At 46.6% G+C, this 26,486-nt stretch overlaps 1 long non-coding RNA gene across 2 annotated transcripts in view; it reads right to left on the bottom strand.

Moving 5' to 3' along the window:
• Positions 1-2,720: 2,720 nt before the first annotated feature.
• Positions 2,721-26,486, bottom strand: part of LOC147124930 (uncharacterized) — a 126,638-nt gene continuing 102,872 nt past the window's right edge. For both annotated transcript variants that reach the window (XR_015080680.1, XR_015080686.1), the window contains exon 2: positions 2,721-3,049. This is a non-coding gene — a long non-coding RNA (uncharacterized LOC147124930). The remainder of the gene's footprint in view (positions 3,050-26,486) is intronic.

Raw genomic sequence — 26,486 nt, forward strand, 5'->3', positions numbered from 1 at the left:
CACTGAAGGCAGGAGTTAGTTTCACAGGCGTTTACTGAACAAAGTCTGGAGGTGAACTAACTGATACAACACAATATACAGGCTTATATAGCCCGAGTGGCCATTACCGCCATTACAGTACACAGGGGGCTCTTAAAGGCACATACACAACAACTTTAATAAAACTATACTGAACGATTTAATAGTTTCATTGGTGTACTAGTCCGTTTCTTAGTAAATTAAACATTTTTTGATATGAAAGCACTTTTAAACTGTGCCTACTAGTGCACCAGTACCAAAGAAAATGAGCGCAATTTGAAGAGCCTTCCCTAACCAGCGCAATTGATGGAATCTTAACATTCCCCCTGGAGTATGGCCAGTGTTGTGGGTAGGGCCTGATCCGGGCCAATTGAACCTTGAACCAGTGTAAATGATCGCGGAACAAACGAGCCTAAGTGGTTTTGAGCGTAACTGACTTACATTTAACATTGCCTGATCTCTCGCACTGGTGTGGCTGATTCCGACTGGATTGCATGATATTAGTAGTGTAATCAAGCGGAAACTCCACCCCATTGTATTTTAATAGAGTTGCTTATGGACAAATAACAGTTATATGGCGTATGCTCCAATCTCAATGCCAGTGTCACACAAGAAAGAGTTGAATGACCCACATTTCAATCCTGCTCTGTCTCCTCCAGCTGCTCTGCTCCACTCCTTACTTAACCAGTGCACATTTGAGTCATATCATACAAGCCACAGAATGAAATTGTCATTGATGTATTCCGAAGCAGAACAATCTCAGATCCTTGGACTGTAGGAGCCGGTTGTGCCATTTTTTACAGGAGTTCTGCCCTTGCCCATTGTTTCTTTTGGGGCCCAGCCAAGTTATGCTGGGCTGTGTCCAGTCCCCATCAGTGTACTAACCTTCAGGACTTCCATACACCACAGGCATCTGCACTAGCCCCAAATCCCAGTTCCCTGCAGTGCCGTCAATCACATACTGCAGCAGACCACTCTCCCACCACCCCCTCCCCCCACCTCCCAAATCCAGATCCCCCAGCCTCCTGCATCCTAGGTTAGGAGGCACAGTAAGTTGTGTAGATGGGAGCAAGAAGTTACAAGGGGACATAGGCTAAGTGAGTGGGCAAAACTATAACAGATGGATTTCAATGTGGGGAGATGTGAGGTCATCCCCTTTGGGTCTGAGAAAGACAACTCACAATATTTACTTAATGGGGAGAAACTAGAAGGTGTGGGGGAGCAAAAGGGTTTAGGTATCCATGTACATAAATCACTAAAAGCTAGTGCACAGGTACAAAAAGCAATCAAGAAGACTAATGGAATGTTGGCCTTTATTTCAAGGCGATCGGAATACAAAGGGGAGGAAGTTATGCTGCAGTTGTACAGAACCTTGGTCAGACTCCATCTGCAGTACTGCATTCAGGTTTGGGCATTGCACCTCAGGAAGGATAGACTGGCCTTGGAGGGGTGCAATGCTGATTCACCAGAACGATAACCAGGGCTTAAAGGGTTAAATTATATGGGCAGTTGCATAAAGTTGCCTTTTATTCCCTTTAGGTTAGAAAGATGAGGAGTGATCTAATCGAGGTGTTTAAAGTAATAAAGGGATTTGATAGGGTTGATGCAGAGAAACTATTGCCTCTGGTGGGGAAATCCAGAACAAGGAGGCATAATCTTAAAATTACAGCTAGGCCATTCAGGAGTGAAATCAGGAAGTACTTCTTCACATAAAGAGTAGTGCAAATCTGGAACTCTCTCCCCCAAAAGTTGTAGATGCTGGGGGTCAATTGGAGCTTTCAAGACTGAGCTTGATGGATTTTTGTTGGGTGAGGGTATCAAGGGATATGGAGCAATGGGAGGTAAATAGAGTTGAGGTATAGATCAGCCAAGATGTAACTAAATGGCACAATAGGCTCGAGGAGCTCAATGTCCTCGTCCTGTTCCTGTGTTCCTCTGAGTTTCCACATTCCCACTTGTGCTCCCACCTCCCCCTCAGTACTCCTAAACACTAACCGCTTTCTTTTCAATGTTCCCAGGCCCAGATCAGTGCTACCAGAGTCCAGCCACCCCCAAAATCCTCTCCGGCCCCAGGCACAATCCCACAAAGTGTTCCCAAACCCCCAAAATTACTCCGAGTTCCAGCCCTCCTCCTTCCAGACTGTGGTCCCCACTGCTTCCAACACTGTCCGCAGCACAAACACCCCATCCCCACCTTCTCTCTCAACTGCCTCTCTACCCTCTATACATTGTCTCCCATCCACTTTCATACCAAAAGTCTCTCAGCATCTTCTATAGTCTAACCATTAGCAAAGGCAAGACATAGAGTACAGGAATGTGTCCGAGTCGTGAGTGATATTGGGGTTGTAGGGAAAAAGAGAGACCTACAAAAAGACTGAGAGACGCATAGATCTTTCTATTTTAACCATTAATGTGTCTATAAATGTTACAATCACCGAAAAGCTGCAAATCGTTGTAAGTTGCCACAGAAAGCAGAGACCTTGGCTCACATTACACAATAAATAACCACATTTTTCCTCAGTTTCTCCAATGTATTCCCTGACTTAAATATTACTATTGTTTTTCTGTTGTTTTAGCTATCGTTCTCGTTACCCAGCAGCTAGTGCAGATCTTTTCTTGTATATGTAACACAATTGGATTCACTTAAACGTTGAAAACATTTAAATCACTACATAATAACATGCTTTGCTGAATCCAGTGTGTGAGTTCTTGCTTTGTTACAACTTTATTCCCCTTTTGTACAGGTTAATGCAACTACAGTTATGTGGCATTTTGTAGCATCAAATGGATAGAATGGTTAACAGGAAATGGTGGTTTTATTCCCATATTTGTAGATCAAAATGTTCTCTAGTTCAGTCAGTTTAATCTCCAGAGTGATTAGTTTCTTTAACATCTCATCCTGAATGGCAATCTTCTTCTTCATAGTTTCCAAGTTGTCACTACTATAAGTCGAATGCACAGAAACAAAATATTCACTTTGTGGCTCAGGCTTGTTGGGAATAGTTCCAGATTCTTCCACCTGATAGGTTTCCTATGATGAAATACAATCAGACCATTAATGAAAGCATTAAAAGGGATAATTCACTGCCTCCAATAAAGTTTTGTGAGCTCTCACGATAATAGGTGTAATAAGGCACCTGCGTCAGTAGACAAAGTGTTGTGTGTGCACATTAACCCGCTAATTGTTGCATTTGATCTTGAGCTCTACAATGAAGGAATCATTTTTCTAACACACAATAACTGGGCTTATCGAAGTTCACTCTGCCCCAAACAACAATGAGTCAGTAGAATGCTGCAGCGTTATATAGTGCAGGACATTCAGCAGTAATACTCTGGCAAATACTCTTTTCCCTTTCTTACAAGCAATGCTTATGCTTGAAGGATAATAAGACGCACATCAGAATTACCCCACAGAGAGAAGGCCAAAAAAAATAAATCCACCTCTCTCCCAAGATGGCTGCAGTCCCATCTTCAGTGAGGCAGGACACCTGTTACCTGGTGTTCAAACAGCACTTTCATTAAAGGATTCACAATGAAGTGCTAGTTATTGCGGCAGAGGCCCCATTTACCACTTTGGGCAGGTAATCCACCTCGTACCGGCACCGAACATGCTTCTGGCTGAATCACCACCAAATGGACCTCTGCCAGTTGCTGTCGGGAGAAAAATGGGCCAGTGCGTAGGTACAGAGAGTTATTCCAAGAGCAATCCATCATCTCCCCACTCCACGTACATAGCACTTTTATGCAAGTGTCCAGATAGAACAACTAACATTTTGATAGCACTTGTCTAATGTAAGAAGACATTTCAAGGTTCTTACTATTAGGAGGTAAAATCAGCATACCACTTCCAGTCTCCTGCAGGCTTACAGGTAAGAGGCTGGGCCTCAGTGCACAGGCCAGAGAATTGATGCCCATACCCTCATGACAACAGTCACCTATAGCACTGCAACATTCTTGGTTCTCATCTCTTCCCATGGTCTAGAAATGGGAATCCCATCCAGTGATATCAATATGCAGTTCTGGTGGGACAGTTACCTGTTGCAAACAGAAAGCCAGGCAGGCTAACCTTTCCTGAAGAGCCTACATCCTCAGAAATGTCCCTCCTAAGATCAGTAGGTACATTTATGCTCAGTTATCATCTAACCAACATCCCCTTGCCCATATCATTCACCCAGGACCCCTGCATCTTTATGCTTTTTCAAACAGTGTGGTCTGAATCAACTCAGTTGCCTAACTATAGGTTAGCAGTACTGGTGAGATTATAGTGCACTATATCCCCCAACTGTAGTCTCCAAGTACACACATCCCACCCTGTATGCATGAAGCTGCTTAATACCTTAATCCGGGTATAAAAGGGGAGGGGCTAGTGCTGTGCATGGAGTGCTTTGTGCATTGAGTGCTGCTGGAGTTTTGGTAAGTGGGAGAAAAATCATTTAAGTGTATTTTGTGAATTTTAGTGTGTTAAGAAGTCAATTATTTGAAGTAAGTTTAATTTTTTAAGGGTATATTAAACTATTGGGCAATTTAAACCGGAAGTAGAATCTGGGTATAAAAGGGGAGGGGCTAGTGCTGTGCACGGAGTACTTTGTGCATTGAGTGCTGCTGGAGTTTTGGTAAGTGGGAGAGTTCGGGCAAGTGGGAGGTGAGGGTGTGTTTTTTGCTCTGTTTTCCCCCCCACTCCCAGGCTTAGACAGCACTACGGAGGTGGAGCAGCGAGACGAGTCAACCAAACAGGCCCCACAGACAGTATTCAAGAAGGAGGTTGGTGATCAACTGGTTGGTTGGTTTTCTTCCTTCTCTTCTCTTTTATACCTTTAAGTTGGTAAGTCCTATTGAATAGTGGTGTGATATTATCATCTATATCCGGGCAGGGTCTTCATAACTAATAATAAGAAATTTAATTAATTATATAGAATGGAGCAGGTGATGTGTTACTGTTGCAAGATGTGGGAGCCGGTGGACCCCATTGAGGCTCACGGTGATTACATCTGCAACAAGTGTTTGCTGCTAGAGGAACTCAAGTTCCATGTTATGGAGCTTGAGACTGAGCTTCAGACACTGCGACACATCAGGGAGGGGGAGAAGTTCCTGGACTCTATGTTTCAGGAGATGGTCACACCTATGAAGTTAATTACTGCAGATGTAGTCCGTGGTCAGGGACAGGACAGTGTGACTACGAGTGAGGAAGGTACAGGGATCCAGGATGTAGTGTTGAAGGAGACGCAGCCCTTGCTCTTGTCCAGCAGGATCGAGGTTCTTACTCCCTGTGAGGGCGGGAGCGGGGACTGCAGGGAGGGGATGAGCAACCTGGACACAGCACCGTGGTACAGGGGTTCATTCAAGTGGAGGGAGTAAAAAGAAATGTTGTCGTGGTAGGGGATAGTATCATTAGGGGGATAGATAAGGTTCTCTGCAGTCAAGAGCGGGTTAAGGACATCTCTTCTGGGCTGGAAAGAAACTTGGAGTGGGAGGGGGAGGATCCAGTTGTCGTGGTCCATGTTGGTACAAACGACGTAGATAGGACAAGGAAGACGGTTCTGTTAAAGGAGTATGAGCAGCTAGGGGTCAAATTAAAAAACAGAACCTCAAGGGTAAAAATCTCTGGGTTATTACCTGAGCCACAAGCGAATTTGGCTAGGATAAATAAAATTAAAGAGTTAAATGCGTGGCTCAAAGACTGGTGTGGGAGAAATGGATTTTGCTTTTTGGGACACTGGCACCAGTACTGGGACAGGAGGGAGCTGTTCCATTGGGACGGACTCCACTTGGCCAGTGCTGGGACTAGAGTCCTGGCGAATCATATAACTAGGGCTGTAGAGAGGGTTTTAAACTAATTAGTGGGGGGGAGGTTTCGAGAGAGCAAATAATAGAAATGACAACAGAGAAGGTCATAGACTTAGGTAGCAGTGGGGGAATTAAAAAACAGAACGTGTCAGGAAGGGACAGAAGGTATGGAGTAAAAAGTAAAGTACTAAAAAGGGAAAAAACAGGAACTAAGTGTTACAAAACATATTTGAAAGTTCTTTATCTGAATGCACGTAGCATTCTTAACAAAATGAATGAGTTAACGGCACAAATAACGACATATGGGTATGATCTTGTGGCCATTACAGAAACATGGCTGCAGGGTGACCATGACTGGGAATTAAACATACCAGGTTATTTAACAATCAGGAAGGATAGGCAGGAAGGGAGAGGAGGTGGGGTGGCTATGTTAATAAAGGAAGGAATCACTATAATACTGAGAAATGATATTGGGTCAAAGGAGCAGGATAGTGAAACAGTTTGGGTGGAGATAAGGAATAATAAGGGGAAAAAGCCACTAGTGGGCGTAGTCTATAGGCCTCTGAACAGTTGCAACTCTGTTGGACGGAGTATTAATCAGGAAATAGTTGAGTCTTGTAATAAGGGAACAGCTATAATTATGGGGGATTTTAATTATCATATTAACTGGACAAATCAAATTGGGCAGAGCAGACTTGAGGATGAGTTCATTGAGTGTATTAGGGATGGGTTTCTTGAGCAGTATGTAACTGAACCGACCAGGGGGCAAGCAACCTTAGATTTGGTCCTGTGTAACGAGACAGGATTAATTAAAAATGTCCTAGTAAAGGATCCCCTTGGAATGAGTGACCATAACATGGTTGAATTCCATATTCAAGTAGAGGGTGAGAAGGTTGGATCTCAAACAAGCGTGCTGAGTTTGAATAAAGGAGACTATGAAGGTATGAGAGCGGAATTGATTAGAGTGGACTGGGAAAATAGATTAAAGGGTAAGATGGTACATGATCAGTGGTGTACATTTAAGGAGTTATTTTACAACTTCCAAAAAATATATATTCCACTGAGGAAAAAAGGGTGTAAAAGAAAAGATAGCCATCCGTGGCTAAGTAAAGTAATTAAGGATAGTATCCGACTAAAAACAAGGGCATATAAGGCAGCCAAATCTAGTGGGAGGATGGAAGATTGGGAAGTCTTTAAAAGACAGCAAAGAATAACTAAAAATTGATTAAGAAAGGGAAGATAGATTATGAAAGTAAATTCGCAAAAAATATAAAAACAGACAGCAGAAGTTTCTATAGTTATATAAAAAGGGTGGCTAAAGTAAATGTTGGTCCCTTAGAGGATGAGGCCAGGAAATTAATGGTGGGAAACATGGAGATGGCAAAAACACTGAACAATTATTTTGTATCAGTCTTTACAGTAGAGGACACTAAGAATATCCCAAAACTGGACAAACAGGGGGCTCTAGGGGGGGAGGCACTAAATATGATTAAAATCACTAAGGAAGTGGTACTTGGTAAAATAATGAGACTCAAGGCAGATAAATCCCCTGGACCTGATGGCTTGCATCCTAGGGTCTTGAGGGAAGTGTCGGTAAGGATTGTGGATGCATTGGTAATAATTTTCCAAAACTCACTGGACTCAGCAAAGGTCCCGGCAGATTGGAAAACTGCTAATGTAACACCCTTATTTAAAAAGGGTAGTAGGCAGAAGGCTGGAAACTATAGACCTGTTAGCCTAACATCTGTGGTTGGTAAAATGTTAGAGTCCATTATTAAGGAGACAGTAACGGGACATTTGGATAAACATAATTTAATAGGACAAACTCAGCATGGTTTCATGAAGGGGAAGTCATGTTTGACAAATTTGCTTGAGTTTTTTGAGGATGTAACATACAGGGTGGATAAAGGGGAACCAGTGGACGTAGTGTATTTAGACTTCCAAAAGGCATTTGACAAGGTGCCACACAAAATATTATTGCTCAAGATAAAAAATCACGGGATTGGGGGTAATATTCTGGCGTGGGTGGAGGATTGGCTCTCTAACAGAAAGCAGAGAGTTGGGATAAATGGTTCGTTCTCAGATTGGCAACCAGTAACTAGTGGTGTTCCGCAGGGGTCAGTGCTGGGCCCCCAACTCTTTACAATCGATATTAACGATTTGGAGGAGGGGACCGAGTGTAACATATCAAAGTTTGCAGATGATACAAAGATCGGACGGAAAGTAGTGAGTGAGGAGGACATAAAAAACCTGCAAAGGGACATAGACAGGCTAAGTAAGTGGGCAGAGATTTGGCAGATGGAATACAATACTGGAAAGTGTGAGGTTATGCACTTTGGCAGGAAAAATCATAGAGCAAGTTATTATCTTAATGGCAAGAAACTGGAAAGTACTGTAGTACAAAGGGATCTGGGGGTCCTGGGGCACGAAACTCAAAAAGTTAGTATGCAGGTGCAGCAAGTGATCAAGAAGGCCAATGGAATGTTGGCTTTTATTGCTAGGGGGATGGAATATAAAAACAGGGAGGTATTGCTGCAGTTGTACAAGGTATTGGTGAGACCGCACCTGGAATATTGCATACAGTTTTGGTGTCCATACTTAAGAAAAGACTTACTTGCTCTCGAGTCAGTACAAAGAAGGTTCACTCGGTTAATCCCGGGGATGAGGGGGTGGTCATATGAGGAGAGGTTGAGTAGATTGGGACTCTACTCATTGGAGTTCAGAAGAATGAGAGGCGATCTTATTGAAACATATAAGATTGTGAAGGGGCTTGATCGGGTGGATGCGGTGAGGATGTTCCCAATGAAGGGTGAAACTAGAACTAGGGGGCATAATCTTAGAATAAGGTGCTGCTCTTTCAAAACTGAGATGAGGAGAAACTTCTTCACTCAGAGGGTGGTAGGTTTGTGGAATTTGCTGCCCCAGAAAGCTGTGGAAGCTACATCATTAAATAAATTTAAAACAGAAATAGATAGTGTGATGAAATATATGTCTTCATCAGCCCCTGTGTTTTACCTGCATTGTATTGTGTGTACCGCCCCCTTTTCCCCTATTGTGTGTATTGGATCCGCCCCTGTCTTTTGTCATATAAAGGTCTCAAGAGCTGTATGAGTCATTCTGCCAGACGAATCCGATGTGGAATGACGTGCAATGTTCTTAGCGATTAAAAGCCTTCAGTTGAATCCTTTAACTTCTTGTCCTTGAGTTATTGATGGCACATCAGATAGTTTCCTAGAAGTAAAGGGAATTAAGGGTTACGGGGAGCGGGCAGGAAATTGGACATGAGTCTAGGTTCGGAATGGTCATGGCCCTGTGGGTAGTGGAGTGGGCCCAGGGGCCGTGTAGCCTGGTTCTGCTCCTACTGTGTTCTAATTCTGTGTTAGATTTCAGGAGATGGTTTTATTCCTGTTCCTGGCTGGGGTGGAGATCGCCTTTACAGAAGGTAAGTACTGTAGAAAATATAGGGACAGAGTGATCTCCTGGAAGAATTTCAATCGCCTAGATGGGTCGGAGAGGAATTTCCCAGATTTTTTTCTCCCAAATTGGCCATTGGGTCTTTATCTGGTTTTTCGCCTCTCCCGGGAGATCACATGGGTTCGGGTGGATGCAGAGTGATGGAAGATTTGAGGTTAGGATCAGATCAGCCATGATCTTATTGAATGGTGGAGCAGGCTCGAGAGGCCGATTGGCCTACTCCTGGTCCTATTTCTTTCTTATGTTCTCATCTTTCCATCTTTTTGCACTCATGTGGAAATGCATGCATCTGGATAAAAGGGATAAAAGTAAAATGGATTCTACTGTCAACTGTTCAAGCAGTATCTGTAGAAATAAAAACAGAAAATGCTGGAAATACTCAGCAGGTCAGGCAGCATCTGTGGAGAGAGAAACAGAGTTCATGTTTCAGGTAAATGCCCTTTTATCAGAACTGATGAAAGGTCATCGACCTGAAACGTTAACTCTGTTTCTCTGTCCACAAATGCTGTCTGACCTGCTGAATATTTCCAGCATTTTCTGTTTTTATTTCAGAATTCCAGCATACGCACTATTTTGTTTTTGTATTAGTATCTGTAGGCCTTCACTTGACCAGTAGAAAAACCAGACATCATCAGTTAGGAATGGTGTCTTCAACTCTACCATCTTCACTGATCCTAGGTGTGTGGCACCTCTACCTCTTCCTTGGGAGAGTATGAGAGTAGCATGGCTGCCTTGAACAACTCGACACCACCCAAGAGTGAGCCAGAGTGAAGCATCTGCTGCCTCTTCAGCCAGATCAGTGATAATCTCAGCCGGCAATGACTTTGGGCAGTATGCATAGCAACAGATCACTTGCTTTGCTTTTGTATAGCTCACATTACTGGCACCAATACATCAAGGTTCGATGCCCATTATATAGGCGATTGATTGCTTCTGCTTTTTTAATCTCCTATGATACTGGGTTAAATTATGAGGACAGGTTGCATAAACTTGGTTTATATTCCCCTGAGTTTAGACAGTTGAGGGGTGATCTGATTGAGGGGTTTAAAATGATTAAAGGATTTGATAGGGTAGATACAGAGAAACTATTTCCTCTGGTGGAGTAATCTAGAACAAAGGGGCACAATCTTAAATTTTGAGCCAGACCATTCAGGAATGAAATTAGGATGCACTTTTTCACACAAGGTGGAGTGGACATCTGGAATTACATACAATTACATAGAATACTAGCTGGAGTGCCCGGCGGTGCCGAGGCTTTTTCGAGGGCATGTTGTTGTTGGAAGAGAGAGAGAGAGCGACTGGGGGGGGGGGAAGAGAGAGAGCGACTGGGGGGGAAGAGAGAGAGCAACTGGGGGGGGGGAAGAGAGAGAGCAACTGGGGGGGAAGAGAGAGAGCGACTGGGGGGTGGAAGAGAGAGCACGACTGGGGGGGGAAGAGAGCGACTGGGGGGGAAGAGAGAGAGCGACGGGGGGAAGAGAGAGCGACTGGGGGGAAGAGAGAGAGCAACTGGGGGGGAAGAGAGAGAGCGACTGGGGGGAAGAGAGAGAGCAACTGGGGGGAAGAGAGAGAGCGACTGGGGGAAGGGGGAGGGAGGGGAAGGGGAGGAAGGGGGTGGAAGGGGAGGGGGGAGTGGAGGGGAGGAAGGGGAGGAGGGGAGGGGAGGGGAGGAGGGGGGAGGGGAGGGGGGGAGGAGGGGAGGGGGAGGAGGGGAGGGGGTGAGGAGGAGGAGAGGGAGAGGGGAGGGGGGAGAGAGGGGGGTAGGGGGAAGGAGAGAGTGAGGGAAGGAGGAAGAAACCGGGCAGCCCAGACTAAAGATGGAACTGTTGTTTCCCCACAGTGAAGTGCCGCCATGATCAAAGATGGCGCTGTTCGGGCCCACATTGAAGTGTCGCCAGGATCAAAGATGGCGTCAGGAGGAAATTGATGTGCCGCCAGGATCAAATATGGCGCTGTTGTTTCCCCACATTGAAGTGCTGCCATGATCAAAGATGGCGGCGAGCGATCTGGTTGGTGCTGACTGGGAGTGTGTGAGAGAGAGAGAGAGTGAGAGAGGTCGGGCGTGGCTGGGCAGGAGAGGCCCAGGCTTTGAGGCCTAGGCTTTGAGGCCTTACAAAAACGGGGAAAGGCAGGAAAACGAATCATCAGGTTAGAGAAAATATTTACAAATGAATGAACTTTTTTTAAAAACAGTTTAATAAAATCAATTTTTTTTTGCTGGAAATGTAGATTTGAAAAGAAGCACGCAGAAAGCGGGAAAAAGAATGGAAGCAAGATGGCGGCTACTCACCTCGGTTCAGAACGATAAGGCCTGCCCACACACACACCGATTGGTCAATTGTCCTGTCACTGAAGCGTAGGATTGGTCAATCGTTCTGTCACTCGACTCTAGGAGGGCCCGCCCACACACACGACGAACCTGCCCCCGCCACGCTGCGATTGGTCGACCGTCGGGTCGCTCGACCGTACGATTGGTCGACCTTAATGTCACTCTATGCTAATGAGCGGATAATGAGCGGAATTTTGAACGTTTTTTGGATACCGCGGGCGCAATTTTTGTCTCGCCGAAATGTAAATACGCTTATGACCGTTCCAGAATCGTAAGCTTTCTTTTGATGTAACACACATGTAGGTACGCTCTATAACTTTACAGACAGACAGACAGATCGATCCTTTTATATATATAGATACAGCACAGAAACAGGCCATTCGGCCCAACCAGTCCATGCCAGCATTTATGCTCCACTCAAGCCTTGTCCCATCCTTCCTCATCTAACTCTTATCACCGTAACCCTCTATTCCCTTCTCCCTTAAATGCTTATCTAGCTTCCCTTTAAATGCATCTATACTATTGGCCTCAACCACTCCCTGTTCCACATTCTCACCACTCTCTGAGTAAAGAAGTTTCTTCTGAATTCCCTTTTTGATTTCTTGGTGACTATCTTATATTGATGGCCTCTAGTTTTGCTCATGTCCACAAGTGGAAGCACTCTCTCTCTGTCTACACTATCAAAACCTTTCATAATTTAAATGACCTCTATTAGGTCACCCCTCAGCCTTCTCTTTTCAAGAGAAAGGAGACCCAGCCTGTTCATCCTTCCCTGATAGGTATAACCAAGTGTGGTGGTCTAACCAAGATTCGATACAATTCATTCTTAAAGGGATGTCGATTCTAGGACAATTGATATTTTCATGGGTAAGCACGACACATTTTTAAAATGCAAGGGTATCAAGCGATATGAAACAAAGGCGGGTAAATGGAGTTGAGGTATGATCTAACTAAATGGAAGAACAGGCTCGAGAGGCTGAATGTCCTACTCCTGTTCCTATGTTTCTTGTTATGCATTGTATGGGCAGCAATAGTGTGTCTCAGACATTAATATCAAATTGACATACCTAGGCCACGATGATTATGCAGCCCACTGCCCTCCTCTTTCATGGGTAGATCTCAGGTGCTGTTGGTGCTTATGTACCCCGCCCATCTGTGGAAATGGGTTCCATTGTTTGCTACAGGATGCCCACCAGCACGCAGGCATACTCAATTATCTCAAAAGGACAGAACATTGTTTGTTGTAATGCAGAAAACTACAGAAGTTTATAGGTGTTCCACTCAATGGCTCTTCCCGGCTGTGTGCTAGAGGATGGCTACAGACAATCCTTTGTAACCAGCATAACTAGGTGGTGGCGGCACTGCACTGGGAATGCAGAATTGGATGGAAAACAGCCTCAAAGGCCAAGCATGAAGAAGCATTGCTGCAGTAGCCAGGCTGTGATGAAGTAGTCCGTAATCACCAGTACAGCATTAAGTCTAGGAGAACTGATCAAGCATGATTGGCCATTGTTAGCAGCTCAAGCAGCTATTGTTGGGGTCTTCCTGGGGCTGCACTGCCCATAGCTAAGGTGTAAGAAAGTGGCCTTGGACTGCTAACCAATAGAGTGTCCTACACATGAGACTCTGGGTTGGATTCAGGGTGTTAAAGTGGATATGATCGGGGAGAGAGACTGATGGAACATCTGGACAGTGAGGAGTACTGCCACTTCACCGCCCAACTGGCATTTCGCTCCCCACACTTGATCACTGCTGACCATTTCTCCCCCCCTCCCCCCAAATGCATGATGGCTGTGGGAAAGGGCCTGCATCCTCAGCAGATTCCCCTCCCGTCTACCCAGCTTACCACCGAGGCCACCACAGGTAGCGGAATGGGCCGTAACAGCCCTGTGGTCCCTTTTGGGAATCAGTGATTCTAACATTCTTCCATACTGTGGGGGTGGGGGTGGTGGGGGGGAAGTCATCTGGAGAGAGAACAACTGATGACAGAAGCAGCTACTACAGAGTAGAGCCGGAAACCTAGAGAGGAAGCGGAGCAGGGAGAAGAAAAGGGGAAAGAGGTGCACACACAGAGACGCACCTGCTTTTGATAGCAAGGACTGAGTGGTGCTTACTTGCAATTCATGACTGGAATTTTCAGTGTTTGGTTTACCTTCCTATGTGCTGCTCTACACTCTGAGACAGCTGCCACTATCACAGTGCTAGGCCAAATGGCTTTCAGGTTCAACAAACACATGTCTAGTGAAAACAAATGCCTTGAACACCTCTTGCCGGTTCCATGGAGCACAGTAAGAAGGTTTCCATGATGCTAACAGTAAAGCACACACAATCTATGGCTCTGACTTATTGAAACAACACTTGGCAGAACTTCTACAAAAGAGCAAGCATGTCACTTTTATCACAGTGACATTGCTCACAACTGGCACAATGAGGCCATGACATGATTGCACTCAGTGCCCTGCATTCAGCAAAAACCTTTTTTATTTTGCTTACAACCAGATTTTGATCCAGATGGTGCCACACTAACAGAGTATTTGCTGTGAGTATTACTAAAGCACCCGACTGAAGAATATTAAAGTGGTGCGCTTTTAAAATTGCTGAGGTACTGTCAAGATTAGTAACAGTATGTGGCACCTCTACACACCCTCCTGTTAAACAACACATTTACAGTAAACAGATTTTCTGAACCAGGCTAGATTTGTAAATCAGGGCGTGTTGAATAGCAACCCCTGCGGAGTATGTGCTTGCCAATATATTCCATTGCATAGGTGAAAGAGTTGGCACAAAATTCATAAGTCTACTAGGAAACTGCAAGCAAGAGTGACTTGACTGCTTCTCTCACCAATCCATGAAACACATCAATCACAATCACAACACCGTGAAGTACATCAATCACAATCACAACACCACGTAAAACAACAAAAAAAATCACAACACCATGAAACACATCACTTTTTCTATGAAGAATGTCACAGATGATCAACATTATTGTTTTGCTTTATGTTGTTTTTCTATACTTGTTCTCCGGAGATGTGGGCAATGCTGGAAAAGCCACATTTGTTGCCCATCCCTAAGGAAGAAGTGAGAAATTCTATTCTGAGGGCATTAAGTCAATCATGTAGTGTGGGACTAGAGTCACATGTACGTCGGACCAGGTAAGGGTGGCAGGTTCCCTACCCTGAGGGACAACATTTGTGCTTTCCGTGATCATTTTATCAGCTGACTTAATGCCAGGTCAGAGTTGGAGCTCATGGCTTACTTTGTTTGTATTTCTTCTATAACACGTGCAACATATACAAGTTTATTTCCACTAAAAAGGCTTTAACAGTCTTCAATAAGGCATTTTTTCTGTCGATTGTCTTTTTTTAAAAAAAAGAAACATTTTACAGTAAAAAGCCACAGATCAATAGCAGTAGAAAAATATTTTTTGATCACCTGTTTAATCACATCCACAGTTGTATCCCACAACACAGTGGGCCATGCTCCATGGTGTCAGATATACCTGGGAGTAACCTTCAGGGAATGTTGTCCTCCTTTAACATTTAACTTGGTGATACAGTAGGTTAGCACACTATCCTTTCACTTCTGGGATCTAGATTTGAATCTGCCCCAACTAATAGCATGAGAAATACATCTTGACTTTTAGTGTAAAACGGGTGACAGCGAATCTGCAGCCCATTTTACATCTCTCCCCATTTTCATTTCCATTGAATTCAATCGGAATCTCAGCCCACTTTCTAACACAAAAACTGCCCATCTAATTCAATGCTAATTCACAATTGAAGAGAGGGCACAAAGATGGCAATTGCGGCTAATGCAAATCCCACACGGGCCAGGGTGGTTGGGGTGGGGGGCGGGGGAGGGTGTGGTGGGTAAGAAAGAAGTGAGAAATTCTATTCTGAGGTTAGAGACCACAACGTTAGGAACAATCCCCTACTTCAAGGTGTTTGGTACCGCCTGCAAACCAAAAGCATTACAACAGCCACAATATTTATGTGGCTGGTCCAGTTTAGTCCAGCAAATAACTTACTTCCTGACTCCCCAGACCCTTTCCACCATCTACAAGGCACAAGTCAGGAGTGTGATGGAATATTCCCCACTTGCCTGGATGAGTGCATCTCCAACAACACTCAAGAAGCTCGACACCATCCAGGACAAAGCAGCCCGCTTGATTGGCATGCCCATCCACCACCTTAAAAATTCACTCCCTCCACCACCGGCACACCGTGGCTGCAGTGTGTACCATCTACAAGATGCACTGCAGTAACTCGCCAAGGCTTCTTCGACAGCATCTCCCAAACCCACAACCTCTACAACCTAGGGCAGCAGGCGCATGGGAACACCACCGCCAATTTCCCCTCCAAGTCACACACCAGCCTGACTTGGAAATATATCGCCATTCCTTCATCGTCGTTGGGTCAAAATCCTGGAACTACCTCCCTAACAGCACTGTGGGAGCACCTTCACCACACGGACTGCAGCAGTTCAAGAAGGCAGCTCACCACCACCTTCTGAAGGGCAACTAGGGACGGCCAACAAATGCTGGCTTTGTCAGCGACGCCCACATCCCATGAACGAATAAATTAAAAGAAATAGGTAAGAGTTTAACAACATATACATAACAAACCAATCAAACACCTGGTAACTGTTATTTTCTGTGTAGTTGCTGGAGTTCGCATACAACATATTTATTAGTTAAGTGTAGCACTCCCTCAGTACTGCACTGAAGTGTCGGCCTAGATTATGTGCTCACACCCCTGGTGTGCGACTTGAACCCACACCCTTCTGACCCAGAGACAGGATTGCTACCACTGAACCAAGGCTGACATTAGCCTTTGGAGAGTCTCAATATGCATCTAAACCGATTAGGAGCCTTTGCCAAGATTGAAAGGGTAAATCACTAAGAGATGACGCAAAAATTCAGGGGCAACCCCAAATTTAAATAAAGAAAATATTGGCTCCTATATGGAAAAACAATGTTAGATCTCTTTGGAGCTTATCTTTAAAGTATGCATCCCCTTAGACTATTCCAGAATTTGTAGCAATATTCCTTCTAGCCCCACATTAGTGGTTGGGCGTGCATTTATACTGCAACTGTTGTATTGATGTGAAGTAGTTTCCACATTAAAGTTGCAGTAAAATGTCCCAGCTCCTGCATCTGCCCTCCACCCAATTGTGCACGCACCTTTCCTGTTCTTTGCAGTTTCACCTCTTCTCATCCATGAAGCCCACCACCTATTATCCTTGATGTTTGATCATCCTCCTATCCCAGCTCCTGAAAAATCAACGTTACCTATTCTTTTTACCATCATCAACCATGTTCTCTAATCCACACCTTTGCCACCTCCTCAAAACTGCAGTGTCACTCCCCTCCTCAGGAAACCTATCCTAAAGCCCTTTCTCAAACCACCACCCCATCTCATACCTTCCATCCTCTCTGAAATCCTGGAAAACATTTTTATCTTGCAACTAGGATTTTACATATCCCACCATTCCTTATTTGAGTCCCTCCATTCTGGCTTCTGCCCTTCCTAAAGTACAAAAACCGTAGTGGTCAAAGTCACAGATTACATCATGTGCGACTGTGACTATCACTTCCAGCTTTCTCCCTCTCAGCATACATGGTCACCTGCAATGTACATCAGAGCTCCATCCTTGGTTCCTCCTCCCTACATGTTACCCCTTGAAAGAAAGACTTGCATTTATATAGCACCTTTCACAAACACCAGATGTCCCAAAGCACTTTACAGCCAATGAAGTACTTTTTGAAGTATAGTCACTGTTGTTCTGTAGAAAACGCAGCAGCCAATCTGCGCACAGCAATCTCCCACAAACGGCAATGTGATAATGACCAGATAATCTGTTTTAGTGATGTTGGTTGAGGGGCCAGGACACCGGGGATAACTCTCCTGCTCTTCTTCGAAATAGTGCCATAGGATCTTTTACGTCCACCTGAACGTGTAGACGGGGGCCTCGGTTTAACGTCTCATCCGAAAGACGGCACCTCCGACAGTGCAGCACTCACTCAGTACTGCATTGGAGTATCAGCCTAGATTTTTGAGCTCAAGCCTCTGGAGTGGGACTTGAACCCACAGCTTTCTGACTCAGAGGCAAAAATGCTACCAACTAAGCCACAGCTGACACTTGGTGGCATTATCTGGAAGCATGGGGTCAGATTCAACGTGTATGCTGCTGACACGCAGCTCTAGCTCACTGCCTCCTGTACTAACCCAAATTTTGCTGCCCACACTCTCAAAATTTTGCTGAGAGAGTTCTAGATTTCCATTATCCTTTGTGTGAAAAGTGCTTCTGATTTAATGTCTAAATGGCCTGGTTCTAATTTTAAGTTTGTGCCCCCTTGTTCTGGATTGCCCACCATAGGAAATAGTTTCTCTGTATCTACCCCTGTCGAACCCCCTTATCATTTTAAACACCTCGACTCAATCACCCCACATAAAGTACCAGGAGCACTAAATAAATGCAAGTCATTGCGTTTACAGGAAAAGGTCATGTATTTTAGAATCTTTGGTGCAGAATGTGGATCCACCAGAAGAAAAAGAAGACAAAGAAACCGGCCCTACAGGAGGGAGGGTAGGGTTGAAATCGAAGGCATGAGAGAGCTGGCAGAAAAACTGGATATTAAGTTTCACCTTTACAAAAAGGCTACAGGTGACCTTTCACGAACTGGGACTATGAGGGTTTAAATGTTCCATAGCATGCATTTGGAATGAGATGTTTGGCATGTGGATTTGGCAGAATGAGAGTGGTGGGCTTCTTACACATGGACAAGTTCTCTTGTGTGCTGAACAATTCCTAATGTCATTCAGTTCGCTCACCACATCCCATTGTTTAGGTCTATATTTAAGAACCGTTCTGATTTTATCTGCTTCGTGCCCTGGTACCATACTGAGTCAGTCCATCTCTGTTTGAATTATTAAACAGAGTCACCATTCATTACATTGGGGGAAACCTGTTCCATCACTAAACAACTTAGGGTGAAGTAGTTACTCAACCAGTTATATTTAGATTGTTGTTTTAACTTATACCTGCCACCAGGCCTCTTCCAGTTCTGCAAAAAAATGTCAGTTGGTAGCATTCTGACCTGTCAGTCAAAGGGCATGGGTTCAAATTCAAGTTCCATTCCAGGACGTGAGCACATAATCCAGGTTGACACAGTGCAGTACAGAGGGAGTGCTGCACTGTCGGAGGTCCCACCTTTCAGATGAGATGCTCAGGTGGATGTGAAGGATCTGATGGCACTATTTTGAGAGGGTCGGGAGTTCTTCTGGTGCCTTGGTTAAAATTTCTCCCTCAACCAACAGCACCAAAAGAGACGAGGTCATTTATCTACTTTTGTGTTTGTGGGGCCTTGCTGCGCACAATTTGACTGCCATTATTTTCCCCTGATTTTAGTTTACAAGTAATTCATTGTGTGAAGTGATTTGGGGTATCTTCAGGATGTGAGAAGCTGATATATAAATGCAAGTTACTTCTTTCGAAGCATCTTCCAGATAATTCCTCAGCTTTATTTCAAGAACATCACATCTCTCTTGGATTATCTTTCTCATCACCGCCAAAAAAAAGTCAGCGCAGACTTACCTTATTAAGGATCCCGCTTTCCTTTTTTCCATATTCTACACACTTAAGGCATTTAACATACAGGAGAACATTGAAAAGTATCGCATGCAATTGAGGGAGACATAAACAGCCGTAAGAGTAGCCAAGAGACCTCTGGAAAAGATGATGGCGTGTAATTGTGGCAGTAATAGCAAAATCTTCCTCAGCTATTCCAGAAGTCAGCTACATCAGGAGATCATTAAGGACCATATACGGCACTAACGGAGATTGAAGACCAGATTCAAACGGATTCTCAGGTTGCAGCAGCGCTGCTAAATTGATTGGTTTGCATCAGTAGAGGATACTCATGTGCCAGAAGTGGATGCTCTGTACTGAATAGCATTATTATTAAAATAGATAGTAATATCTTGGATAGATTAGGAAATCTCAAAATTGATAAGACTCCAGGTCTGTATAATATCCATCTAAGGGTGATTAAAGAGATGGGACAGGTGCTCTGTGAGCCCCTTGTCCGTATCTTCAATAATTCAATAGAGTCAGAGATAGTTCCCGTAGATTTTCATAAAAGGGGACAAATCAGAGCAAGGTAAGTGCAGGCCCATCAACCTGACATTATTGGGAAGATACTAGAATGGATCATAAGAGATGTTCTTAATGATCACTGGAAAAGGAAGGAGCCAATGGAAATTGAAAACACGGCTTCCAAAAAAATAGGTGGTTTTTCATCTGCAGCAACTTCCAAATCCCTCGACCTCTATCACCTAGAAGGAAATGGGCAACAGGCGCATGGAAACACAATCACCTCCAAGTTCCCCTCTAAGTCACACACCATCCTGACTTGGAAATATATCACTACTCCTTCATTGTCGCTGGGTCAAAATCATAGAACTCCCTCCCTAACAGCAGTGTGGGAGTACCTTCACCACATGGACTGTAGCGGTTCAAGGCCTTCACCACCTTCTCAAGGGCAATTGGAGATGGGCAATAAATGCTGGCCTTCCCAGCGAAGCCCACATCCCATGAATGAATATTAAAAAAAGATTGGCTGTCGTGCCTTCAATCATCTAGGCCTTACGCTCTGAAATTCAATCCCTAAATCCCTCCATCTCCCTCCCCTCCTTCAAGACCCTCCTTAAAGCCAACCTGTTTGACCAACATTTTGGCTACCCCATCTAATATCTCCTTCTTCGGCTCTGTGAAGCACCTTAGGATGTTTTTCTACATTAAAGACGCTATATAAATGCAAGTTGTTGTTGTTGTTCTAACAGAGTCAGAAAATCTGCTAATTCAATGGCCCAAAATGTTCCACCATCATCAGCATTGTCCAGAGCCCTTCAATCAAATGTAGACCAATTGGGTCAATCATGCTCAAAGGGGATCCACAAGGCTCAAAAGAGGGAGGGTAGGATTGAAATTGAAAGCATGAGAGAGAGGTGGCAGAAAAACTGGATATCAAGCTCCACCTTTACAAAAAGGCTACAGATCACCTTTCAGAACCTGGGAGGGACTGTGAAGGGTTTAAATGTTCCATAGCATGCATTTGGAATGAGATCGCCTGGTTTTGCTTGGCATGTGGATTTGGCAGAATGAGAGTGGTGGGCTTCTTACACATGGACAAGTTTTCTGGTGTGCTGAACAATTCCTAACGTCATTCTGTTCGCTCACCACATCCCATTGTTTAGGTCTATATTTAAGAACCACTCTGATTTTATCTGCTTCATGCCCTGCCATCATTACGGCAGTCTACTGAGTCAGTTCATCTCCCTGTGTGAATTATTAAACAATGTCTCCATTCATTGCATTGGGAGAAACCTGTTCCATCACTAAACATTTTAGGGTGAAGTAGTTACTCATCAAGTTATATTTAGATTGTAGTTTTAAATTATACCTGCCACCAGCCCTCTTCCAGTTCCGCACTAAAATGTCAGCTTGACTCAGTTGGTAGCATTCTGACCTGTCAGTCAAAGGTCGTGGGTTCAAATTCAAGTTCCATTCCAGGACATCAACACTTCCTGTGTCCCTGATGACCATGCGTGCGGGAAGTGTATCCAGCTGCAGCTACTGACAGACCGCATTGCGGTGCTGGAGCTGCGAATGGAACATACTGGAGCATTCGCGATGCTGAGGACATCGTGGATAGCACGTTTAGGGAGTTGGTCACACCGCAGGTAAAGGCTGCACAGGCAGGAAGGGAATGGGTGACCACCAGGCAGATTAGTAGGCACAGGCAGGTAGTGCATGGGTCCCCTGTGGCCATCCCCCTTTCAAACAGATATACCACTTTGGATATTGTTGAGGGAGATGGTTTATCAGGAGAAGGCAGCAGCAGCCAACTTCCTGGCACCATGGGAGGTCCTGCTACACAGGATGGGAGAAAAAAGAGTGGGAGAGATATAGTGATAGGGGATTCTATTGTAAGGGGAATAGATAGGCGTTTCTGCGGCCGCAAACGAGACTCCAGGATGGTATGTTGCCTCCCTGGTGCAAGGGTCAAGGATGTCTTGGGGCGGCTGCAGGGCATTCTGGAGGGGAAGGGTGAACAGCCAGTTGTTGTGGTGCATATAGGTACCAATGATATGGGTAAAAAACGGGATGAGGTCCTAAAAGCTGAATATAGGGAGTTAGGAGGTAAATTAAAAAATAGGACCTCAAAGGTAGTAATCTCAGGATTGCTACCAGTGCCACGTGCTAGTCAGAGTAGAAATAGAAGGATATTTCAGATGAATACGTGGCTAGAGGAATGGTGCAAGGGGGAGGGATTCAAATTCCTGGGACATTGGAACCGGTTCTGGGGGAAGTGGGACCAGTACAAACTGGACGGTTTGCACCTGGGTGGGACCAGAACCGATGTCCTAGGGGGAGTGTTTGCTGGTGCTGTTGGGGAGGGTTAAACTAAAATGGCAGGGGGTTGGGAACCTGTGCAAGGAGACAGAGGAAAGGGAAGCAAGGATAGAAACAAAAGACAGGAAGGAGAAAAGCAAAAGTGGAAGGCAGAGAAATCAAGGGTGTAAATCAAACAGGGCCACAGTAAATAATAATTCTAAATGGAAAAAGAGTGTTAAAAAATCAAGCCTGAAGGCTTTGGGGAAAAAATTTGGTTGTTTGCGCCACCCGTTAGCGCCTAAAGAGGGCGACAAGTGGGGCGCTAAGTAACTAGCGCCCGGGCGCAGCGAACCCTGCGGCTCTCCCCATATTGAGCGGACATTTTGCGCCGGCGCTAAACCGTAGCGCCCGCTCGCCGACGCACGCAGATCATGATGTCATTTCAGTGTGCAACGCCTTTGGGGCGCCCCGGACCGCAAATTCAGTGGCGCCCCCCTCCGTTCCGCCTGGCGCTAATAAGGACCGCTTACCTGGAATGTTTCCCAGTCGCTGTCGGGCTGGGGGTCATTCTTTAAAGGGGACTGGTGTGGTTTAAAAGCGGCAGCCATTTTTGGACCACATCTTCTTAGAGAGATACAGAGAGTTGCTCAGCTGCAGACGGAGAGCCATTTCAACATTGAGCCAGCGCTGGCAGAAGAACTTCAGCCTTCTGACCATTACCTTGCTGTTGGTGAGCATCTGAAATGGCAAAACTTTCTGTGTGCACTTAATATGGGGGCTGCATTGGATGGGAATGTCCTGCTTCTGAACCATCTTGACAGGGCACAGAGATGCAGGGATAGAGGGGCAGGCATGGCCAGACGGAGGAGGGCCAACAGACGTCGCCACACGAGACCTTACCCTGCCAGGGTTTTCCGACAGCAATTTTCATATTTGAACATGTCGGAGGAGCAGTGTTTCCGAAGGCTGCGCTTTAGTAGGGAGGTGGTGACTGAGCTGTGCCACCTGCTTCAGCCTGATCTGCAGCCTCAGCGAAGGTGCAAGACATCTCTGTCGGTGGCTGTGAAGATCACTGTTGCCCTTAACTTCTATGCAAGCGGCTCCTTTCAGGCCGCAACTGGGGACATAGCCAACATCTCGCAGTTCGCGGTGCATTGCTGCAGTGGAGACGTGCCAGTGGTGGCATTGCTGCCCTCTTTAAAAGGAGGCGGCAATATATCTCCTTCCCAATGACCCCGGACAAGAGGGAGCGCGCAGAGGGCTTCGCAAGAATAGTGGACTTCCCCATGATGCAGGGCACCATTGACTGCACGCATGTGGCTTTGCGGGCGCCTGCAGAGAATGCGGAGGAGTTCCGCAACTGCAAGGGGTTCCATTCATTGAATGTACAGCTGGTCTGTGACCACTGACAGCTGATCCTCGCTGTGAATGCCCAGTTTCCAGGCAGCAGCCACGACGCCTTCGTCTTGCGCCAGACCTCTGTGGCAGACCTTTTCGAGGCCCCAGCTCACCCAGGAGGCTGGCTTCTCGGGGACAAGGACTATGCTCTGTGCCCGTGGCTGATGACCCCGTTCTGTTCGCCCAGCACCCCTGCTGAAGAACGCTACAATGCGAGCCATCAAGCGACTAGGAACATTATTGAGCACACAATCGGTGTGCTGAAGCAACGGTTCCGTTGTCTGGACCATTCCGGAGGTGCGCTTCAGTACTCACCTGAGCGAGTCTCCCACTTCGTGGTTGTGTGTTGCATGCTACATAACCTCGCCATCCTGAGGACCCAGCCAATGCCACCAGACATTAAGGCACCAGCAGAGGAGGAGGAGGAGGAGGAGGAGGAGGAAGAGGACCAAGATGGGAGGGAGGCAGAAACTGGAAGGGCCATCCGTCAGAGGCTTATCAGAAGTCGCTTCTAGGCCACTCTCAGGGAATGCTTGCTGCCATTCCAAGAACAGGAATGGAACCGTTCTGAAAGCCCAAAGCCTGTGAAGGGCAAAATGTATGTAAAGAGCAGACATGGCCATTGTAAATAAAGAAATTTGTTTATTTAACAAAATGTGCTTCCTTCCCGCATGACAAAGCAATGGCAACAAAAAGCTAAACAAACAGACTGCCACATAAGGAGCTCACACACCCGGGAGACTGTCCAAAACATCACTAACATTCAGACCAGCATCCTCGGCCTTGAATTCTACAAATAACAGGTAAGAGCAGCACCTTCTACTTTCTCCCTGTCAATGGTGATCTGCTTCGCTTGCGAGATTGGCCCCTTCCCTCCCTGCAGCTCCTCCGTAATGGGACCCCAGTGGCTGCAGCAAGGCTGGGGGAGGCCTGCTGACTGTTCGAAAGTGCAGATGCCCCTGAGGGATGGCCTGGACGAGCTCTGGGCTTGGAGGGCCCGGCTGCTGACTGCTCCAACTCTGCATGGGTGGAAGCAGTCTGTCCTACAGGTGGTGGCAGCTGCAGTGGAGACGTGCCAGTGGTGGCATCAGGAATGCTGTCATCCTGAGAGCGGACAGCAGCTCCCTGGTTGGCCGAAACACTGGCACTCTGACGGGGCAGCACTGCAGCATGCGCAGCAATCGGCTGGTCCACAGATTGCTGGCCTGCTGTGGTGCTGCAAGGGCCCTGGGTAATGCTGCCCGATCCAGCGAGGGTGGCAGCAGTCAGTGCTCGCGTGGCCTCAATCTGCGTCTGCATGAGACCAGCGAGTGACTGCGTGGCAGCACTCAGCACTTGCGTGGCAGGTGCCAGTGCTTCGGTGAAGCCTTGGACAATCCTTTCCAGTGCTGTCCCGAAGTCCTGTGCACTCCTTGCCAGTGCTGTCCCGAAGTCCTGCGCACTCCTGGCCTGTGCTGCGCCGAAGTCTTGGACACTCCTTGCAGTGTCTCGATGGATTCAGGCATCCTTGCCACTGCAGCCATGAGCTTAGTGTGCCTCAGCCCAGCCTGGACGCTCATTTCTGCGAGGGCACGCACCTCTTCTGTGCTCTGTGCAGCAGCACTCGGGGCCCGACTCGCCCTCCAGGGAGATGGCCCCCGAGCTTCCCTACCCCCCTCGCGTTGCTGTAGGCCGCTGGTTCCTGGAGCTGGATCCTCCTCAGACCATTCCCCCCCACTCCCCTCCAGGGAAGTAGTCTCCCCAGTCTGCAGATGGGCTGGCTCGCCTGAGGGTGGTTCAGATGGTCCGGCTTCCCCCTGCTCGTTGCCTCCCAAGTCAGTCACAGTGGCAGCTTGAGGGCCCGGCTCCCGAGCTGGTGATGCAGCATCTGAAAGCAGGGAGGTTGAAGAGTGACTTTTGCGAAAGGACAGGGTGGCAGCAAGGGATGCATGTGTGCTGCAATGCTCTGACTTGGGTCCAGAGTGAAAAAGCATGCTGGTGGGGGGAACAAGTGGAAGGAGAGAGTTCAAAAAGGTGATGACCTTACCATCACTGTGCACAATGGGGTCGGCAGCTCCAGAGGCGACGGGGCCACTCATTCGGTTTGCAACAATCTGGTGGACTCGCTCCTCCAGGTCTGTAAGGGTCTGCAGGTGAGGTTGCCTGCGGTTACTCGCCAGCTTGGCCTGCAAGAGGAAGGACGGGGTGCGATGAAACATGCTGCCCTGAGCTGACATCACATGCCTCCCATGGTAGAATAGCCCTTACATTATGCTGCCCTGAGCTGACATCACATGCCTCCCATGGTAGAATAGCCCTTACATTATGCTGCCCTGAGCTGACATCACATGCCTCCCATGGTTGAATAGCCCTTACATTATGCTGCCCTGAGCTGACATCACATGCATCCCATGTAGAATAGCCTTTACATTATGCACTGAGTTGAATGTGCGTGTGTGTTTCCAGAAAGGGCCATGGGTGCTGGATGACAGCTGGCCATTGGGGCTCTGCACACCCTCTGGCCATAAAGTGAGGTGCAAATGGAGGGATGAAGATAAATCTGAAAAAGGCACTCACCCTAACGACCCGAGTGAGGTCATTGAACTTCTTCCTGCATTGCACAGGAGTCCTGGGCACCATGCTGCTGGAGGTGACTCTTTGGGAAACCTCCCTCCAAGCTCTGCGGTATTCGGTCTGATTAGGCCTCCTGCCATTCTGCGGGTACAGCATACATCGCCGGCGCTCCACCGCGCCAACCAGAGCATCCAATGCCCCCTCGCTGAAGCGCTGCACTCTCTCCCTGACCCTCTTCATGTCCTTGAAGTTTTGGCCGCCACAGGTAGGTTGCCGTCGAGTTTGAGGCCTACAAGGCGCAGAGTGCGGCTGCAGATGAGAATCGATCCGCCCCTTTAAGGGCTGACCGGCGCCAGCGTGTCTAGGTCGAATCGATTATTGACAGCACCTGCGTGTCGCCCGCCCGCGGGGAAATTGCGTTGCACCGCCGGGTTAGCGCCTTAAGACTACCGTGCAGCGCCTGATTTAGCGCCACAATCACCTTCAGGGGCGCTACAACCCAATATCGCTCGAGGTGGCGATCAATCGCGCC

This window comes from Somniosus microcephalus, chromosome 1 (genome assembly GCF_052327205.1).
Source record: "Somniosus microcephalus isolate GS21.2 chromosome 1, FLI_Smic_1.0, whole genome shotgun sequence".
NCBI classification, from domain to species: Eukaryota; Metazoa; Chordata; class Chondrichthyes; order Squaliformes; family Somniosidae; genus Somniosus; species Somniosus microcephalus.